General features: G+C 34.0%; 2 protein-coding genes and 1 pseudogene across 2 annotated transcripts in view; 1 reads left to right on the top strand and 2 right to left on the bottom strand.

Moving 5' to 3' along the window:
* Window positions 1-19,926, bottom strand: part of LOC137239172 (pickpocket protein 19-like) — a 229,355-nt gene that overhangs the window by 113,433 nt on the left and 95,996 nt on the right. The window lies entirely within an intron of this gene.
* ppk7 (pickpocket 7) overlaps window positions 1-19,926 on the top strand; it is a 126,529-nt gene that overhangs the window by 88,470 nt on the left and 18,133 nt on the right. The window lies entirely within an intron of this gene.
* LOC137239044 (pickpocket protein 19-like) lies at window positions 12,700-19,602 on the bottom strand (annotated as a pseudogene).

The following is a 19,926-nucleotide window of genomic DNA, read 5'->3' as shown; positions in this document are numbered from 1 at the left end:
GCAGAAAATTTGAAAAAGAGCCCGATTCACCAGGCCATCATAAAAATGTGTAGGGTTACTGGATAATATAAATTGCATTTGGCATCTCTAATGAATGCTGCTAAGTAAAAAGTACTAGGGCTATCTCCTTTGTACAACCTATAAACATGTTGCCAATCCAGAAATTAACGTTAGTTATATATATCTTCCACGCATTCACTCACCATCACTTGATTGAAACTCATGCATTTGGCATCTCTAATGAATGCTGCGAAGTAAAAAGTACTATACGAATCATAGAGGATAATAGGGTTATCTCCTTTGTGCAACATATAAATATGTTTCCAAGTTAGAAATTACCGTTAATTATATATATGTCCCACGCATTCACTCACCACTCAGCACTCACTACTTTGAAACTCATGCTTATAACAGCCTGTTAGGCCATCAAACGTCACAGGCATTTGCGGCACTGCTGTGTAGGCAACTACATTGTTATACGATTTCGTGGGTTCGAATCCCGCTCCCGCTAGCTTTATTTATTTTTTTTTTTGCTGAAATTATAAAAATGCTGAGATATTGCGCCAAAATAGCAAAATTTTGCCGATAAAGCGCGTTTTTTGTTTCTTTAATTTCAAAGCAAAATGTTTTTTGCAAGTTAAAAGTCGAAAGCTGGCATGGTAATAGGCGACCATATAAAATAGCAAATGTCGCTTAAATATGCAAGCATTTTTCCTAACTTCCATGCCCGCCTTCGCCTCATCCTCAAGTCAAACCAGAGACAAAATTAGAGTTGGGTCGTTTCGTTCTGAACTTGTTAAATTGACCGGGTCTCTCAACTAAACAAGTAAACTAGATCTTCGATTTCGGTTCTATTTGTTCTTTTAGTTCATTTGTTCTTTTAGTTACACAAAGCATTGCTGCATACACACCCTCATCTATACTTGGTGGCTTTTTTCGCGGGTGCAACAGCAGTGAACAAATTTGCTTGAAAAAAAAAGAACAGATTAACAAAAAGAACAACTTGTTCGTTCATCAGAAAAAGAACGAAAGATTCGAATCTCTGAAATGAACGAAAAAGCACAACTCTAGACAAAATATTAAATTTTGATTTTGTGTCGACTCTTATTACCAACACATGCAAACATTTCGTCCGGCCTCGTACATATAGACCAACACTAACACAACCTTAGATTTCGGCGAGGAAATCTTACATTCCCGCCTACGTCATATGATACATTGTTAAGTATTGCATTTGGCATCTCTAATGAATGCTGCTAAGTAAAAAGTACTATACAAACCAAAGAGGACAATAGAGCTATCTCCTTTGTGCAACATATAAATATGTTTCCAAGTTAGAAATTACCGTTAGTTATATATATGTCCCACGCATTCACTCACCACTCACCACTCACTAGACTGAAACTCATGCTTATAACTGCCTGTTAGGCTACCAAATGTTACAAGCTATTGTGGTACAACTGTGTAGGCAACTACATTGTTATGCGCTTTCGTGGGTTCGAATCCCGCAGCGCGTTTTCTTACAATGCAATATCAAAGCAAAATTTTTTGCAAGATATAATAATGTGCTAAAACCATTTGACAAAATCAAAAGCTAACCAAATTCAAACAATTGTTGAATTACTTACTTTCAATTGTTAGAAATTGTTCTCAAAGCTAAAAAGGGCATTTCAAGACTATAGAAAGCTGGCATGGTAATAGGCGAACATATAAAATAGCAAATGTCGCTAAAATATGCAAACATTTTTCCTAACTTTCATACCCGCCTTCGCTTCATCAACAAGCACAAAACTCAAACCAGAGACAAAATCTTACATTTTGATTTTGTGTCGATTCTTATTACCAACACATTCAAACATTTCGTCCAGCCGCGTACATATAGGCCAAAACTAACACAACATTAGATTTTGGCGAGGAAATCTTACATTCCCTCCTACGTCCCATCCACAAAATCACAAACATAAGAGGAAGAACAAAAAATCGAAGTCAGACAACATTTTTATTTCGACTTGATTCCGCTTACTAACACATTCAAAGTTTCTGTGTGGCCTCGTACATATAGGCCAAAACTACTACACCCTAAGAGGAAAACTTCCATTCCCGCCTACTGCACCTTGTCCAAAAGCAAACTTATAGAATTTATTCTTTCAAAGACATTGTAAAAATCCAAAAATCTTGCTTGTCTTCAAAGTGTAAGAAGAGTAAAGAAAGAAGAATATTGACAAGAAACATTTTTATATTACCAGGCACTCATAAAAATTGGCGCGTGTGTGAAATGTATGAAAATAGTATTTTGGCTTTCGTAAGCACACATGCCATTCCTTTTACGCATGAGACTATACCACACAAAACTTTATATTTCCATTTCTTTTCTGATATTTCGAAGTTTCTAATGAGGAGAAAAATCTTCTTTTTCTTCACCGCCTTCACCTGACCAACAAACAAAATAACAAAACCGAAATTTTGAAGTCGTTCGCACTTGCAAGCGCAATGTATTTGAAATTATGCCTGGTCAGTTGATAAGGTCCGAACAGAGAATTAATAAGCTGAAAATAAGAGGTAATCAAAGATTTTAAACGCAAAATAGTCAAAAAGGGAAAAAATTGCCAAAAATCGGCGGAATTTTCTATGAACTTGACATTTGCACTTTGGTAGGGTAGAATTAAAAGGGATATAAAACTGTATACTTGAAATATTATTTCAAATTACAGAAAAAAATTCAAACTTAATAAATATAATTAACAAAACTAAATTTTTTCATACATTTATATTTTTATTTATATTTTTATTTTATTTACATATGCTTAACAAAAATAATTTAAAGAAGCCTGAAACACGAAAAGAGAAAATAAGATACAAAACAATTAGAAAACGGGATTTAATAATAAGTATTTAAAAAACTGAAAGGAAAACAAGTATAAGTGATAAAACAGCTGAAGAGAAAACAAAAATTATTTAAAATCTGAAAAGAAAAAAGGAAAAATTAATTAAAAACATTTAATCACTTGAATGAGAATTGGTATAAATAGACACGATTTACGAATTCGCCAGACTCTTAATGGCGAATTCTCTCAGGATATAATCAATTAAGATTAAATCATTTCTCAGAGAAGCAAAAGTGCATATTCTCTGATTTTTTCACCTGGTTTACAAAAACGAGTAATATAATCGATTTTGAAAACCTAGGCTCGTGTGTCAAATGTTTAGATTTTTTAAAGGTAAACACGATTTGCGAGTTCGCCTAACACTTAAAAGCGAACTCTCACACGATGCATCAATGAATAATACATCATTTTCACCTGACACCAACTCGTCTAGGCTCGTGTTAGCTGAAAAAAGAAAATAATTCATAATATTAATAAATGTTTTTAAAATTGATTTTATTATCACAAATGAAATAAATAAAAATTAATTTTTTATACCAAATCTACGAAAATTATTAAATCTACATCTACGAAATTTATTTAAATCTACATCTACGAAATATATTTACATCTAAATTTACGAAATTTATTTAAATCTACATCTACGAAATATACGTGTTAAGAAAATAATCTGGAAAGAAAAGAAAAAAAATGTATCAGTATTTCCATTAAACATTTAAATATACATTTTACTTACTATCCGATTGTCCCTAGCAACTACTACTGTCAATTACGCTTGGCTATGGATGAGCTAAATTTTCCTAGGTTGAGCATTTAGTCGTTTTAATTTATTGCTTTTATGTCGCTCTCGAGTGGTAATCAAGTCATCTCTAGCCATCCATCTCGCATTTTTAAATAATAAAACAACAACTAATGAATCTAATAGTTGCTTACGGTGTTCCAAACAAGGCCCAGCTCCCGAAAACCAATTTGGAAACTCGTGTTCGGTCAAAGGGGTCAAAATGTCAATTATATTTTCTTTTAAACCAGGGTAATGAGATCTCTGGCTAAATATTTGTTTATACCAGAACATTTGGCGATGACATACTTCGAATACATCATCGCTTGGGTTCACTAACAATAATCTCTCATTCCCTTTATAATTTTTTGACCGAATAAGAGCTTCCGAATCGGAGTTCAAGTCGCAATATGGTTTTACCGTAGCTTTGGAACAATTATCGCAATTCAGTTTGTTAAATAAAGTATTACAAATGGTATATCCTGTGTAGTACCTCTGAACTTGAATTTCCCCTGGAATAACTTCTTCCTCATCTTCTAATGTGAGTGGGGAAAAGTTGCCTAACGCTGGTATGACACTAAGAGGATATGCCTCTTCCTCTTCATAATCAAGAAGTTCCTCTTCTTCTTCAAGAAGGTCGTCTTCGTCAACTTCTTTTGATTCATCAGCTTGATCCGTTGGATCAGCGACCTCGGTCAAAACAACTTGTTCATTTACCTGGAATAGTTCATCACCAGCGTCTTCTTGAAGTGTATTCCATTCTAAATCCAAGTCTTCATCGTCTTCACAGTTATTACCTTTGTTTTTGTTATCAAATCTATACCTTAAAATGCGCATTGTAACCAAACGAGCAACTATATATTGGATATCATGCGCAGATGGATGGGTATTGATGCCTTGACTAGCTCGAATTTTATAAAAAAGGTTTTCAAGCGCATCTTGATTCAATTTACCCAATAATATATATTCAACCTTCGGGTAATCTTCAAAAATATCGCTAGATAAACTTATCATAGCTTTAATGGTTAAAATTAATCCCTCGAAGCATGTCACTTTATCATTGGGATTTACAATTGCCTCAAGATATTCGACGTGATCCATCAATCTTTTAACCTTCAAATTATTTTTCCTATTCATAGGCCATTTAATCGGGTTATTACTTGAAATTTTTTTGCAATTAAGCTCATCGAAAATGTCGTTCATTCGTTTTACGAAAATCTGAGTTGGAATGGCATGATTTAAAACGAAAGAATCATCCGAAAAAAGGCCCTTCTTCCATGCCATGTCAATGCCAGCTGCCACGGAATTGCTAAGGACTTGTGTCGCCCGAGACACACTCATCTTTTCAAAACAATTCGGATCTATATGGGTAGAAGTTAGTTTTGGGCATATTTTAAAATTTGGATTTTTTTGTCTACCTCATATAACTTCCGAATGACAGCGAAGCTGGCTAATCCGTTTCCAGTAACGAGATTGTACTTATGTAAATTATTTCGTACAGATTTTATCAGATGACAATAGTCATACATGAAATAAATTTTTTTTCCTTTTACAAAAATAAACGGATGATCCTTTGTGACATTCAGACCTTGGTACATTGAAACATTCGTCTTTGCCTGGTCACAAATTACTGCTTTAAGAGATAGACCTACATCCTCAACCGCTTGAATATTTTCAAATAAAATTTCACGCAATTCTTCTGCCTTTAGACCATTTTTGACAGTGTAATATGATAAAACATATTTCCAATGAGAAGTTATGCCTTTGACCATGAAGAAGCAGCACTTGTCTGCAACTTGCTGCTTTCTTCTATTATTGCCAAGGTCAACAAAGCCATCAATTAGATCTCTATCTTTTGTTCCGTTGTATACGAGATCCTTTTTGATCGAAATTTCGTCAAAAAGTATTTCACAAACTTTTTCATCTGCAGACATCCCGCGTACAACAGTCTTCAAATTGGAAATAATGTTACTATCAATGCCTGGTACTACATATTTTATTGGTCGCCACGACAGAAGAGTTTTTTTGTGAGGCAATGCAAAATTTAAGTCATCGCGGAGGAAGTTGTAGGCCTTTGTGGACATATAATTAATATTTTGTGCCAAGGTCTTACTTTCTGCATTTGGATATGAAAACGTAGTGTCGACTATCATTCTTGCGAATGTAATAGCGTCAGAACTAGCGTTTTCTGAAGGTATAATAGCCGTTTCAAGTACTTTTTTCAAATCCTGAACTTCTTTTTCTAACTCTAAAATGAGTTTGTAACGTTGTACGTCTTTTTTCAGATACATCTGAAAAACTTTCGCCATAAGTTCAGACGAATGCCCGTGCCCGCGCTTGGCCCAGAGGTCAGAAAATTTTTCGAACTCCTGAAGGGTAATGTCCGGTCTTTCATCCGACAATACAAATGTGCCTTCAGGCATTTCATTTGGATTTTCGCAATTCTCCGAAATGCCTGAACAGCTACTAAAATCATTTGCTTCCAAATGATATTTGGGAAAAGCACCCTTCAGGACTCTATTCTTTGCAAGATATTTGCTGTCAAAGTGACGTTCGCAAATGCTCAACGTTTTTCTGTTTTTAAAAGTGACATTTAAACAACATGCCGCCGCCCACGAATTGAAAGCAGCCTCGTCGCTAGGGAACGAATAAAGGACACAGCTTTCGTCCTTTGCGCAGGACCCTATGCAGCATTTTCTGGCCCGTTTTCGTGGCTCCGCAATTGGAGTTGAAGAAACGGGCGCAGAAAAAGTGGTTGCATAGCACATCGGCTCCTCATCGGCGACCTCGGCAATCGGGGCAGCAACCGTAGAAAATGCCATAATTTAGTTGCTTTTCCCAATTAAAAATTGTATAAAAAAATCAATAAATTTAACAAAAAAAAAAAATGCCGCTCAAAATATTTGATAAAAAAAAACTTTAGAAAATAGAATAATAAAAAATAATTTTATAAAAAACCAATAAATTTAACAAAATAATGCCGCTCGAAATATTTGATAAAAAAAACTTTAGAAAATAGAATAATAAAAAATAATTTTATAAAAAACCAATAAATTTAACAAATAATGCCGCTCAAAATCTTTGATAAAAAAAAAACTATAGAAAATAAAAATTAAAAACAGAAAAACATGTTAGTAAAATAAATGAAAATAAAAGTATAATAAAACATAAAACAACATAAGCAAATAAACCAAAAATTTAATAAAAGGAATTAGAAAAAAATTATAATAAAATGAATTTAAAAAAACTTGAATATAAAAGGATACAATATAATAAAACAAAATAGCAGACATAAAATAAACCAAAAAAGAATAATAATTAAATTTATTTCAAAAATATATTTATTTATATAAAAATATTTTTAAAAAGTAAGTTTACAGAAATAGATATTAAGCTTATAAAACGCTGATTTCGTTAGAAGCTGAAAAATGTAAGCTTACATACAATTTTAAAAGAAAGCAATACATTTAATTTTTTTTTGTAAAACTAAATCATTAACAAACATTCGGTCTCAACGCTTACAAAAGAAAATTTAAATTTATTTACTATTGAAAGCATTTATACTTCGCCTATTTTGTAAACTTACTTAAAGGTATTTCCAATAACATTTACAGAATTTTCTGTTGGGTATAGAAAATACACACATCACACGCACATACATATTTTTTTAACTCCTTTACACCACTTTCACACAATTAAACCATTATTTTTACTTACCAATGTATGGCACAGCATCCTCCCTCAGGCGGTTGCCTTTATGATGAAGGTCCCGGTCTGTAAAGTGTGCCCGGCACACATAATAATTCCATTTAGGAATATGGGCGTCAAGGGCAATGCCCAAAGCCGCCCTCCACTTCTTGTCTTGAGAAGGCTTTACCGGCCAACGGAAGACCGGCAAAACCTTCTCGGTGTTCAAACACCCACGAGCAACACATTTTCGAACGCGCGACATCGCAATTTATTTTTTTAATTATATTTAAACCCGCGTAACTTTAATCGCGTCAACCGCACTTTCAAGAAAACTTTTTGGAATGAGCAAAATAACATCGGCTTTTGCTTATCGAAAATTCATAATTCGATATGTTAACCGGATTTTTCAGCAATAAAAAAAAAAAAAGAAAACAAGCTGTATTGAGGTTCGAACCTGAAACACCTATAACCTTAAACTAGTGCCTAACAGGTGCGCCAAATGTACTATAAGTTTCACGTTGTCTTATCTGTTACTTAGACCGTATATACTTATTTGCAACGTCATAAGGCTATTTTCATTCCTCCATTTACCATTGAAATTAAGCTTATTTTACCTTTTTCAAGATTTCTAAATTATATTAATTAAATTCAAATTCATATTAAATTATAAAACAAGCAAATATATTGCTAAAAGTAATAAAATTTAAATTTAATTAATCCTACTAAATACCTATATTCCTACAAAGAAACCATATTACGAGAAAATCCAGAGAATTTAACACTAGCTGAAACTGTTGACAGAGAATTTTCTGCTGTTAACTGGTTAACATTGAAATTGGATTGTGTGTGGTGAAGTGCAAGACGTGTTCACATGCAAAAAAGTTGGAATCTAGCAAAAACGCCTTCTCATTGTGTTTAAATTCTCTGCTTTCAGGCTTAGCTTTTTGCAAAGTTTTCCTTCAGATGTCGCTGGGTATAGCGAGTTATTAGCGTGCAATACCGTTAAGTGGGTTCTGAAGTTCTGTCATGCGCATAGCGAATCACGGTGGTAATAATGTGCAGGGCATTCCATTCTACAAAGTTGAATCATTTTTATATCATACAATTTGATGGAATAAAGAATTGCTCAAAATCTCAGTTCATGATTAATAGCTTCCACGCTTACTAAAAATCAGTCGGTTAGTAAGTACTTAAAATAAATACTTTAACGGCAGGATAAAATTTTTTCAAAAACTTGTTGAACACGGCACCAAAATAGTTTTGTAAAATAAAGTTTCAGAAAGCTTAAATTTGAGCAAAGAAAGTTAAACATGATACCAATAGTTGTAAGCACTAATCCATCAAATCTCGAGTGGTTCGTTCAATTGTGCAGTGTTAACTTTAGGTAAGATATTTTGAGAAGTAACGCGACGGTGTAGCAGGTAGCAGTGATGCAACTGACAGCAGCCTAGCCCGAGCTTAGTGCATAAGAACAAGTATGATTCTATGAATATGATAGCTATTCTCAATTCAACTTTTTGGTAACTCTAACTTTCCCTTCCTTATAAATTTTCCACCAAAATAAAGTTATTCAGGCTCGCTCAGTGATGGATTAGGTTAAACTGAATAGTCAATGCCTCACACAGACAGCCAGTATCCATAGCACCTACCGGCGATTTGGCACAACACAATCGGTTTCGCCTTTGAAGCTCACCCTGGACATTGTCTGATAAAACATTTAAAAGATAACTTAAAATTCTTCCTATGTGGGTATAAAAAGTAATCCTCAGAGGTTTTGCATGGTTAGATACGTCTTGCAATCAAGAAAATAGTGTCAGATAAAATAAAAAACACTCTTTTTTAAACGTAAAAATTGTGACAATATGTTATATATGTATGTCATCATATTATGTTTTTTAACACTAATTTTGTTTAAAAAAAAAGCAATGCATAACAAAAGCCTGTTATTCCTTTTCCGAAATAATAAAGTTCTGGCAAAAAAATATTTTGTATGTAACTATAGCTATAGTTTCGTAAACACAATTTTTAGAATGCTTTGAACTTTAACTAAACTTAATTTAAGAATAAAATGAGCACACATTAGGTAGTTCCAATTCCCTGAAAATGTTCGCTGATTTTTAATAATTTTGTTAATTGGATGCGTCTTAGCTGCTTTTCAATAAAACGAGAACTTTCAAATATATTCTGGGCATATAGATATGTTCACTTGCATTCAGTGTTTAGTTTGCCTGTAGATAAATATATGAAAGGTGACTCGTAGAACAAGCTTTTGTGTATTTGCTTGGACTTTACTAAACGGCATGAGTTTCTCAATTTTTAACTTGTACTTTTTTGAGGCTGCATCAAAATTCCTTGTAAATGTGGTAGATGCTTATAAAGTTCGATTTTCCACTAAAACATGCCTATGATAAACTTCAGTATAGATATAAGTAAGCTTTCCTAAAGCTTAAGCTTGTAGAATAAGCTCTCTGGCTCTAGATATCTTATACAGAACATAATCCAACAAATTTTCTTTTTGTTACAAACTTTTAATACGACCTGCTTTCTTTTATTCTTCAACAACAACTAACATCCTTTACCAATAAACATGTGAAACCAAAAGCTGCAGCCTCAAGGACAATAAAGTTGATGTGACATAACATTGATATGCTTTTTTAACTAACATTTCATTGTGCACTAGCTTACATAACTTAGCGACCTCTGAATATAACAAAAAGCTTACGATATGGTTCTCTATTGAAAAAAGCTTAAATCCTTGACTAGTTTATCGAAATATAAAAATGTCATATACATACACCTGCATGTTGGCAGCAGATTTACCGCCAGTATAATATTAGTGGCAACTCTGTTTTGACTGTTGGCATATCAACCGCCAGAAAGCGCTATTAACGGTCACTAAAAAGCAACTTAGTGCAACTTTTGCTGAGGAAAAATGTTTTGTTTGTAAAATTTCCTTATATACATAATTTGTACTTGCACCGTTCCAAACGCTGGTAATATATATATAAATTTTGTTTAATATTTTGTATTGAAATCCTTTGGCGACCTGTTTCTTTTCATTAGGTATTTATTTAACCGGCTTTAGGACCAATTTTTTAGTATTAAAACACCAGAAAATTGTTACACCTTCAGTTTACCAATATATTTCGGTTACACACGGTACCCGTCTTCAGGGCTTTGAAATTATTTTACACGTCTTCGCTGTTTAACGTGGAAAAAATTTGAACAACGTGACATTAGGACGGACAAGGCGAAATTTTGTTTGGAGAATGCCGGCAATTCTCGGGAAAGCTTCCCTTGCTATGCGTTTTTTTTTATTTTGAAAGAGGCTGCTCTGTCAGGGTTTCTAACTTCATATAGAACCTGTAATATTGGCATAAGGAATTCTTGCTTTTGTTTTAGTTGTAGCAGTACAAAACTCCCAAAAGTTTAAGGGAGTATATTTGAGCCAAAGGCCTCCTTGCCGAATAAGAATCCTGCACTTTTAGATACAGTAGGTTATATTGGTAAATTTATCAAAATTTTACCCAACTACATATATTTATTTAAGAAATATTTTGTTTTTTGTAGCAGGAATTGGAATCCATTACATGCGGTTAGATTTTGAGGCGTATAGGGGTCGACGCTGCACGTCATATGGCTCATGAATCTATGCCTTAGGTTGCTACTTTTAAGATCACAAACAGATTGGTAATAAGCGTTCGCTAGAGCAGTCACATCAAATTTTTTAACTTGTTTCACAAATTTAAATTTACCAATTCATCCATTGCTAAAATCAAGTTAAAGGAACAGTGTGATCCAGAGTCGATTTATATGGAAAAACTTTCAGTATTGTGTTACCGGAAAAATTCTTTCCGAGTTTTACATAGTTAGTTGTGTCACTCAAACTCTCTTGATACAACTGAGAAAATTTTGAGGGGTTCTGGGGGTAAATGAGTTCTTACAATTGGTTCAATTACATGTTGAACCAGTAAAACATCCAAATATTATAATAAAAACCTTCTCTGGGCGCTGGCGTTAATTTTTATTGTATCTTTATTCGACTTCTAAGTGGAATAGCACCCTATCTCGCTGCTGTTTCGAAAACGCCTCATATCATAAAACGTTCCAATAACGCCATATTTCGGAATTTTTTTCAAAGACGCCCTCTCTCAGCATTGTTTTCATAAATATCCCAGCTAATGTCAAAATGTATTAAATTTTATCTCAGATGTGGTATTTTTAAAACAAATTTTTAAATAGGGCTTTATTCAATAGTTTTCCGATATAGGTCGTTTTTGAAACGGCAGCAGAGTTAGGTTGATATTCCACTCACCAGTCGTGTTGATGTTATAAAAGGAAGCTGCTCCATATTATAAGATCAATGGCCTCTCACTAAATAAAAACAAAATGCATTTACGAAATACTACATTATTATATGCATACTTCTGCTCACAAGTACCGCTTATTATTGTATTATTGTATTTATTTGTTTTTTTTTTTTGTCAAAATCTTCGTCACTTGCATAAGAGCTACACAAAAAGTTTAACTTTTAAAACCTTTTTGAGGTCAAACAAGACTTCTAAACTTTGGCGAAAAAGTTCTTTTGTTATAACGACAAAACTAAATAACTCAGCGGCTAAGAAAAAGTGTCTGAGAAAGAATCAAACCAAGATGAAAAAGTTCGACTACTCATCTTAGAACGAATAAAAAATAAAGCAAAGTTGTCACTAATAACACTCGAGACAGCAGTAAATGTTTGTTGGTTAACAGTTCCAACAATTGTTGAATTGTAAGCAGAAGTGGCATAGTCTTCACGGCTCACACTATTCACAGCAGCATCAGCGTGAATTATAAAACTTGCTGCGCGACACTGCTAGTGACAATGACATTGACTATGATTTCGCCTTTGTCCGTCCAATGATATCCACCTCATTCATGTTGCCGTCGACCGTGAAAATGACAGCTGCAGCAAGCAGCGGCTATAAGAATAACAACAAACTGCCTGCAGAAGCAAAGGGGTATGTCTTACTTGTTGGTAGCAATAAGTGATAAGGAATGCTTGAGGCAAAAAGCTGAATGCAGCAGCAAAGAATAATAAGTACAGTGAAGTTGTGTGAGCAATGACTTATTTCTTCGGCTGATGGGTTCTCGTAAATGGCATTAGAGTTTTTACAAATGTTCGAGTCACGAAAGAAATAATTAAAGAATGAATAGAAAATGCGCTCATGTGCCTATATTTAGGCGCAAAAAAAATTTGTCATCTTGCAATGTGGTTTAAGGTTCTCTTGAATGCTTTTAATCAAGATAAGATTATAATTCTATTTTAGTTAAACTAAAGATATAGGCATTTAAAAGTAAAAATGATCATTTTTCGATATGTTTTTCAACATTGTTAAACTTCTTGCGTCGGTCTGTCTGCCTATCGCTTTTTGAATCATTGCTATTGTCTATCTGTGACATCCATCTTTCAAACAGTTTTTTGTCGTAGCTCACCGGATTTTTAATTTCATTATTTGTTCTACGCAGACGCTTTGGCATATAAATACAAAAGTAGTAAATCAGCTCAGCGGCGCTTATAAATGAGCAGCCGAGGAATAACGCCGTTGCATTGCCAAAATTAACTGAGGAGTACACAAATATAAATCGAGTTAATAAAAAATATGTTTTTTTTTTTTTAATTTTTGATTTTAACAAAGGATATCTAATTGAAAAACCTTATTTCTAAAATTTTGATGTTGCTTTGCCCGGGGTGCGAACCCAGGGCATACGGTGTGGTAGGCGGACACGCTACCATCACACCACGGTGGCACTTACTAACCGAACATCAATTGGGCTTACATCAAATATGCTGGCACATATTTATCATTATACACTTTATTATTTTGCCTTATTAAACGCACTTTCACCAAATTTTGTATTTTACTAGAAGACCCCGCAGACGTTGTCCTGCCCTAAAATTGGCCAATCTGCATACATTTTAATAAGCTTCTTCCGTATTTCTCTGCCCTCCCCCCTCTTCACTTTTTCCTAATCCTTTTATTCACTCCTCCCTCCGTCTTTTTCGCTTCATCTATCTCCATCTTCGTCTCATTCTATCTCTTTCTCAATCTCCTTCTCTCTTTTATCTTTTCTCTTCTCTCAATTTCTTCTCATTCTTCTGCATCCCTTATTGCCTGTCCCAGAAGGTGGTATGTATTTTATTCCAGTCCCAGTCCCACTCCGAGTCTCAGTCCCAGTCCTAGTCCTAATCGCAGTCCCAGTCCGTCTCTGGATAATATATTACTCTGTACTAAAGCACTCATCAACAGCTTTCATTTGATATCCATATTCTATAAACACAATCTAGGGGTACCCGGGTCCACGTTTTGGCCTATATCTCGAGTCACCCAGTCACCTATCCTATATTTCAATTTAGATCAAACTACATACGGGGTGCAAAACAAATTCAAAATCGGTTCAGTAGTTTAGGAGTCCATTGGCCTCAATTGTGTGACACGTGTTTTTTATATATTAAGATAATTTATTTAATTTATAGTTTTGAACTTCGCTTTGCAAATAGAAATGAAAATAATAGTCACAAAAGTGATTATCAATTCTTTCGGTTGCAGCTCAGCTCATTCTCAATTTCTTCTCTCGCATGTAGTTGCCACCCTTGATCGTTTCGAACAAAACTTGTATAAATGTTTGACATAACATTTTAAATAGAGAACTTTTAAGTTATAGAAAAGTAATGAATCAAATCGCTAGAAGGTAATTCACCACTGGGGTAACTTTACATGTAATTCGGCAAGCTTAATTTTCGGAACACTTTAAGTTGAAACGATTCAAAAACAACTCAAACTTTTATGTTGTCGGAAACATAAACATTAAAAAAGGATTTTTTTTATTATCTTATTAAATTCGTTCGCGTGAGTGAAAATTCGTAAAACCTTGGACAAAATGTTGCTAACTTTGGGAAATCCTGTTCGTTCAAACAAAATTTTTGAAACAAGATGGCGCAATTTTGCATTTCTCTTGGAGGAGAAGTTGTAAAATTGTACTGGATAAATAGGTGTCCCGGTATCTCATAATTTTTTGCACACAAAATTCAAAAAAGGGTTCTTCGTTTTGTATTGATAACTGAAAAACTAGTTTTTGTTTTTTCCCCATTTTGTCTGTTTTATCGATTTGGTGGTTTTCTTATTTTGGTATTTATTTTTTTAAACAAGTGGCACCATCGTCATCAGTACAAGATAGAGAGCGCAGTGAGCGTAAAATTCTCTTTTAAATTTGCTCATGTATTCATTGTTGATCGCTGTTGAAATGACCAGTGAGATCAGTTTTGTTAACAGAAAAATCAGTTAGATTGACCAGGAATCTGTAAATTTTACAGAATTTTGTTAACTTAAGAGCGACAATTTCTCTTCTGTTGAAATGACTAAACTAATTTGTCCGTTTGACAAAGAACTCGGTCGAATTAACCATAATTCGATCAATTTCACCGCATCTCCGTTAAGTCAAGAACAACAGAACCGATTTGTTGATTTTACTAGCACCATTTCTTTCATGGTATAATAATATAAATATTCTACTTTCTTTTCTTACCCAACAAATCTACCCAAGTGTAAATCAGTCGGGCGATAGACCAAAATTGAATCATGTCTAAAATAGAAATCCACATCAATGTGTGTATTATTTGGATTTTGTGAACTATTTGGCAGTTTTTTTGCACGTAAGTCCACAAGATATGATAACGACAAACAATTGAAGAAGCACTCGCAAATCATACCCACACTGTCCTCATCATATGCCACAACATCGCGTTCACCACTTTGTTCAAAATATATTAAATTTTCTAACAAATAATAACATTTGTATCAAAATTTGATTTATGTATTTCTTCATGGCTTATTTAACTTACTGTTGTTTTTTGCCAGGCAAGGTAAGTCCGACAATTTGCACGACGGATATTGACTAGGCGGAAGGAATAAATCCATTGAACAATTGCAATACTTAATTGTATATTCAGATTAATAATTCTCAAACATGTATTTGTGATTCAGTAATGTTTTGATGTCGGCGCTATTTTGTTCGTGCTGTAAGATATAGCAGGTATTTGTACCTCTTATGAATGTAAGTCTTAAATCTTGAAAGAATTAGGCTGTGACACTACGGGACGTGTTGGGCTGCAGCTATCTTAAAAAAAATGTACATTGAGCTCTTCAAAATGCCTACTTAAAACAAAAACCAGGCCTCTATTTCTGAAATATTTAAGAAATAATTTTAAAAATTGCTACGAACTATTGCAAATTCAAGAAGTGTGATTGTGTGAGTCGTAAATCAAATGCCCTTCGCGAATAAATTGGTTTGTAGAGTGTGCTGGACAATACCATAAAGCTTACATTTTTTACACTGTGCTATCTGTAAAAGACCGTCTAGACCGTCTACAACTACTGAATTCCTGAAAAATTTCATAATTTATAATCTAGCAACCACCAGCAAACAAACTTCACTTTTTTTAAATTGCTGAATTAATTTTTCGCCATCATTTTCGGTAAGCCTGAAAAAGAACACAAATTTCTTGGAGGATTCAAGGAGTTACATATAAAGCGTAATACAAGCTTTATAGTTTCGCAGCTTTCTTAACCCAAAGAGAATCCTCTTGCAAGTATGAATGTTTTATACCCATATAAGTTTGTGAGCTTCTGGCGACTCCAAGTGCCTAGAAGATCCAGCGGGTCATATTAAATCATTCTCGAGAAATTAACGTGAAGTCATTTAAAATTTCTTCAAACAATTTTTTTCGAAATTTCCGATAAAGTAACAAACTTTTTTCCAACGCAGCATTGCGTGTATCTTTCCATAACCAGCCGATATTTCAACAGAGCCTTTTCGAGTTCTTGGACTCGATCACATGGTAGCTAAAGCTCGAAAAAATTTTACGCAAATGTCGAAAGTTTTATTAAGAGTTTTCTAAATCTTTTGAGTGGTCAGTTTTGTACTTCAATCAATTTCAGTCTAGCAAAATATAATTTATAGGTCTCTCAAAACTAGCATTGATTTTTGAAAAAATTTTTTTTTAAGAACTCCATATAAAAATTCATTTTGATAGGGTTGATATAGCTGAATATATTATAAGCGAGTATGTTTAATACTTTCATTTTGCTATCATAATAAAACACAATGATTGAATAAACGTATTATTGTGCAATGAATATAAAAATAATTGAATTTTCCATATGTAAAAAAGTTCAATATTTTGTAAAAATTTTAAAGAATTTTCGAATGTTTTCTAAAATGCTTTCACTATTCATTTGCACAATTTTAGTTACAAAATTTGTAAGCTGCTTTTCTCAAAATATCGAAGATGAGAAAACAGGAACTTAATTGACGCTATTTTCACAAAATTGCCACTGCTATTTTCTGTTCACTGCTGCACTTAGAGCAAAAAATTCAAAAATTAAAAAAGTGGAAAAGAGTACTATGTAGTTTCGAAGCCTAAGGAAGGTAGTATAGAAAATGTTTAAAATCAATTTTTTACTATAAACTGGACATTTTTATTTTTTGACCCGAAATTTAGTGAAGTCCCTACCGTTGCAAAAATCGCATATTCGCTGCCAGTGTTTTACTCAAACATTGTATACTTGTTTGTTGAGCGAGTTCATCAAGTAACTCGTGACAGTCTCCAAATCTTTATTTTCAAAAGTTATTAAATTTGCACGCGGATAAATTTTGGTTAAACGGAGATTTGGTACCAACTCATGAGTTAATATCATTAAAACAAAAAAAAATTACATGAACACTTATTAAGTTCAAAAACTCTTAGAATTTGCTTGCAAACATTTTACGTTAACATTTGAGCGGTTACTTTTACTTTGATAAACATTTTGGCATGGTAGACCATTTTATATATGGAGCTCTAAACGTTAAACTTTTATCTTCACTCAAAGCAAGTTCCAGCACTCGCTTTTCTATTCGTGCACCTCCTGCTATTTACTTTGCTTAATAGGACAATTATTGTTTTACTTATTTTCAAATATTTGTTGCTGATTGCAAGTTTTATGGCCGCTTCAAAATAAACGCTAGTAAATGAAAGCTAAAGTTTACTATGTGAATTACTTGCTACCTGTTGCTAATATTTAGTTTATTGTAAATACGAAGGTAACAAATGTGCTCAAATATCATTGGTATTTGATTGTTCCTGGGCTAAAGCATGTGATTAATATCTGTTCACATACGAACTTACAATCGCAACAAAGGAGGGCATTGTAATTCGGCGGTATTTACTATTTTGAGTGCGTGTTAATATGCCATTTTGTTAAACACGTGCGATATTTATTCTTAGAATGCTGAACTTGCAGTTAACTTTATTTATAAAATTGTAGCCAATACACATACATATGTACATATTATATTAGCAATGATAACAGTGATAGGCAACGCTTGCGCATGTGAGTGGTGCACCCATAACACAAACGTACATATCGCTCATTTACTTCAATAGTGTCATAATTCAAAAAACACAATTTTCCAGGAGAGACATTCAAAGATTTCAACTGCCACATGTTGCGCATATAAAGGCATATTTTCATTTTTATAGCACGTGGTAAATTTTTAACTGATCAGAAAGATTTTTGTATACCTCATAGATCATGATATTGGGTATGTTTATATGTTATTAACTCAAAACTCATGTTTTTTGAGTTATGACAATATTGAAGTAAATGAGCGATATGTACATATGTATTCGTATCCTCGCCTAAGCAGTTGTTGTTGTTCAGAAAGTAACGAAAAAACCATGAAAGTGGTTTTACTTGAATTCCTTGATTTCCTGAGTCGTTGATTTAAAGTGTGTTGGACAGATATCATAAATATGATTCAATATAAAAAAAATCTGCATTTAGACTGAAATTGGTGCACATCATGGTCCCGACTTAAATAATTCCAAAAATATTTAGAAATCGGGTCAGGCCACAATTTTGAAAGGCCAAAATAGAGATCTGACATAACTCCAAATCAAGCTGCGAACAACACAGTATTCTACCAATAAGTAGGACAATGCATACTGTCATTAAGATAAGAATGCATCCAGACCAGGAGGCGCTTTCAAAGAGCAATAGGAAGGTTAAACTTCTTCGAATACTGAACTGTTTTCAAAGATTCACACCACAGTGCCTTCTTCCTCACTAGGAAACTAACTTTTACAATATCAAATGCAGCATAATATTCGAGGAGATAACCGTGAACAAGATGCTTCAGATGGCAACCAGTCTAAAAGATCACAAGTCTTTTGATCCAGACGGGGTTTCCAACAAAGTCCTTAGATGTGATCTTACTAAAAACACACAAATATTCTTAAGTTTGTTTTTGCATGCTTGGCTGAGGAGATATTTCGAGCAATCTGGAAAAAATCCGACAGAGCCATCAAGTTACAGGCCCATATGCCTGCTGGACACAGATGGTAAAATTTTGAGCAAGCTCTCTATAATCGACACGCAGTAGAAGTGAAAGGAATTGATGGTTGACAAAAAATCTGTTCGGATTTAGAAAGTAAAGATCAACAATTCACGCTGCGAACATGGCGAGAATAGTGGTCCAATGTGGAAAAAGCGGCATTCGTTGGCTCGAAGAATCTGAAGAATATTGCCATGTCATAGCATTAAATTTAAAAAATGCTTTTCAATCTGCTTATTGGACAAAAATTGTATACATGTGGATCGCGTAGGAGTTTCTTATTATTTGCGAAAGATTTTAAACAGCTACTTTGAAAGTCGAATACGAAACGTCAACTGGACCGGAAGACTTCCTCGAAGACTCCGTACATGGACCAGCGCTGTGCAATATTTTGTATGACGGAGTGTTGCACCTGAAACTATTAAACGAAGCGAAAACTATTAGCATCGGTGACGATATTACGGCTGAGCATTTAATTGAATTATTTAATATTCAATCGTGACACACGCATAATAGATTATAGCTTGAGGAGCAAAAAACAGAGTCAGTACTCATATCAAATAGGAAGAATGTGGAGCAAATCACCATAAAAATCGGCAGCCACGGCATCGACAAACTACCAACATAGTACCTGGACAGAAGCTTCAGAAGCCTATCATTGAAACCCACCTAGGGTATGTCAATGAAAACGCAGTAAAAACTGTAGCATCGTTATCGAGGATAATGATGAATGCAAGAGGAACAAAGCAACGATGGCGCTGATAAATTACTGGCATTGTAAAGGCCCAAATAACTTACGGGGCTGCAGTCTGGCACCATACCACCGACTACCATTTATATTTTTGCATGATAAAATTAACATACAGCCCGTGTGCGCTACGGGTCTGTAACGCCTTAAAACTGTATCGAATAAAGCATTACTCTTCTTGGCAAGAACATGTTCTATCGACGTTTGAATAAAAGAAGCAGGACAATCAAACCAAAATTCACGTTCCGCCGTATGGGAGATCATATTGCAGAACTATCAGCACAAACGGGAGACATACAAATGTATCACAGATATCATTTCTACCTTACTCAGTTTCTAACTGCCCATACTTCCCGAAGATGCCTTCATTTTACCCACACTTATATGCTTATCGATAAGAACTTTACGTC

Source organism: Eurosta solidaginis, chromosome 2 (assembly GCF_040869045.1).
Source record: "Eurosta solidaginis isolate ZX-2024a chromosome 2, ASM4086904v1, whole genome shotgun sequence".
In the NCBI taxonomy this organism is placed as follows: Eukaryota; Metazoa; Arthropoda; class Insecta; order Diptera; family Tephritidae; genus Eurosta; species Eurosta solidaginis.
This window is presented reverse-complemented; position numbering and strand designations above follow the sequence as displayed.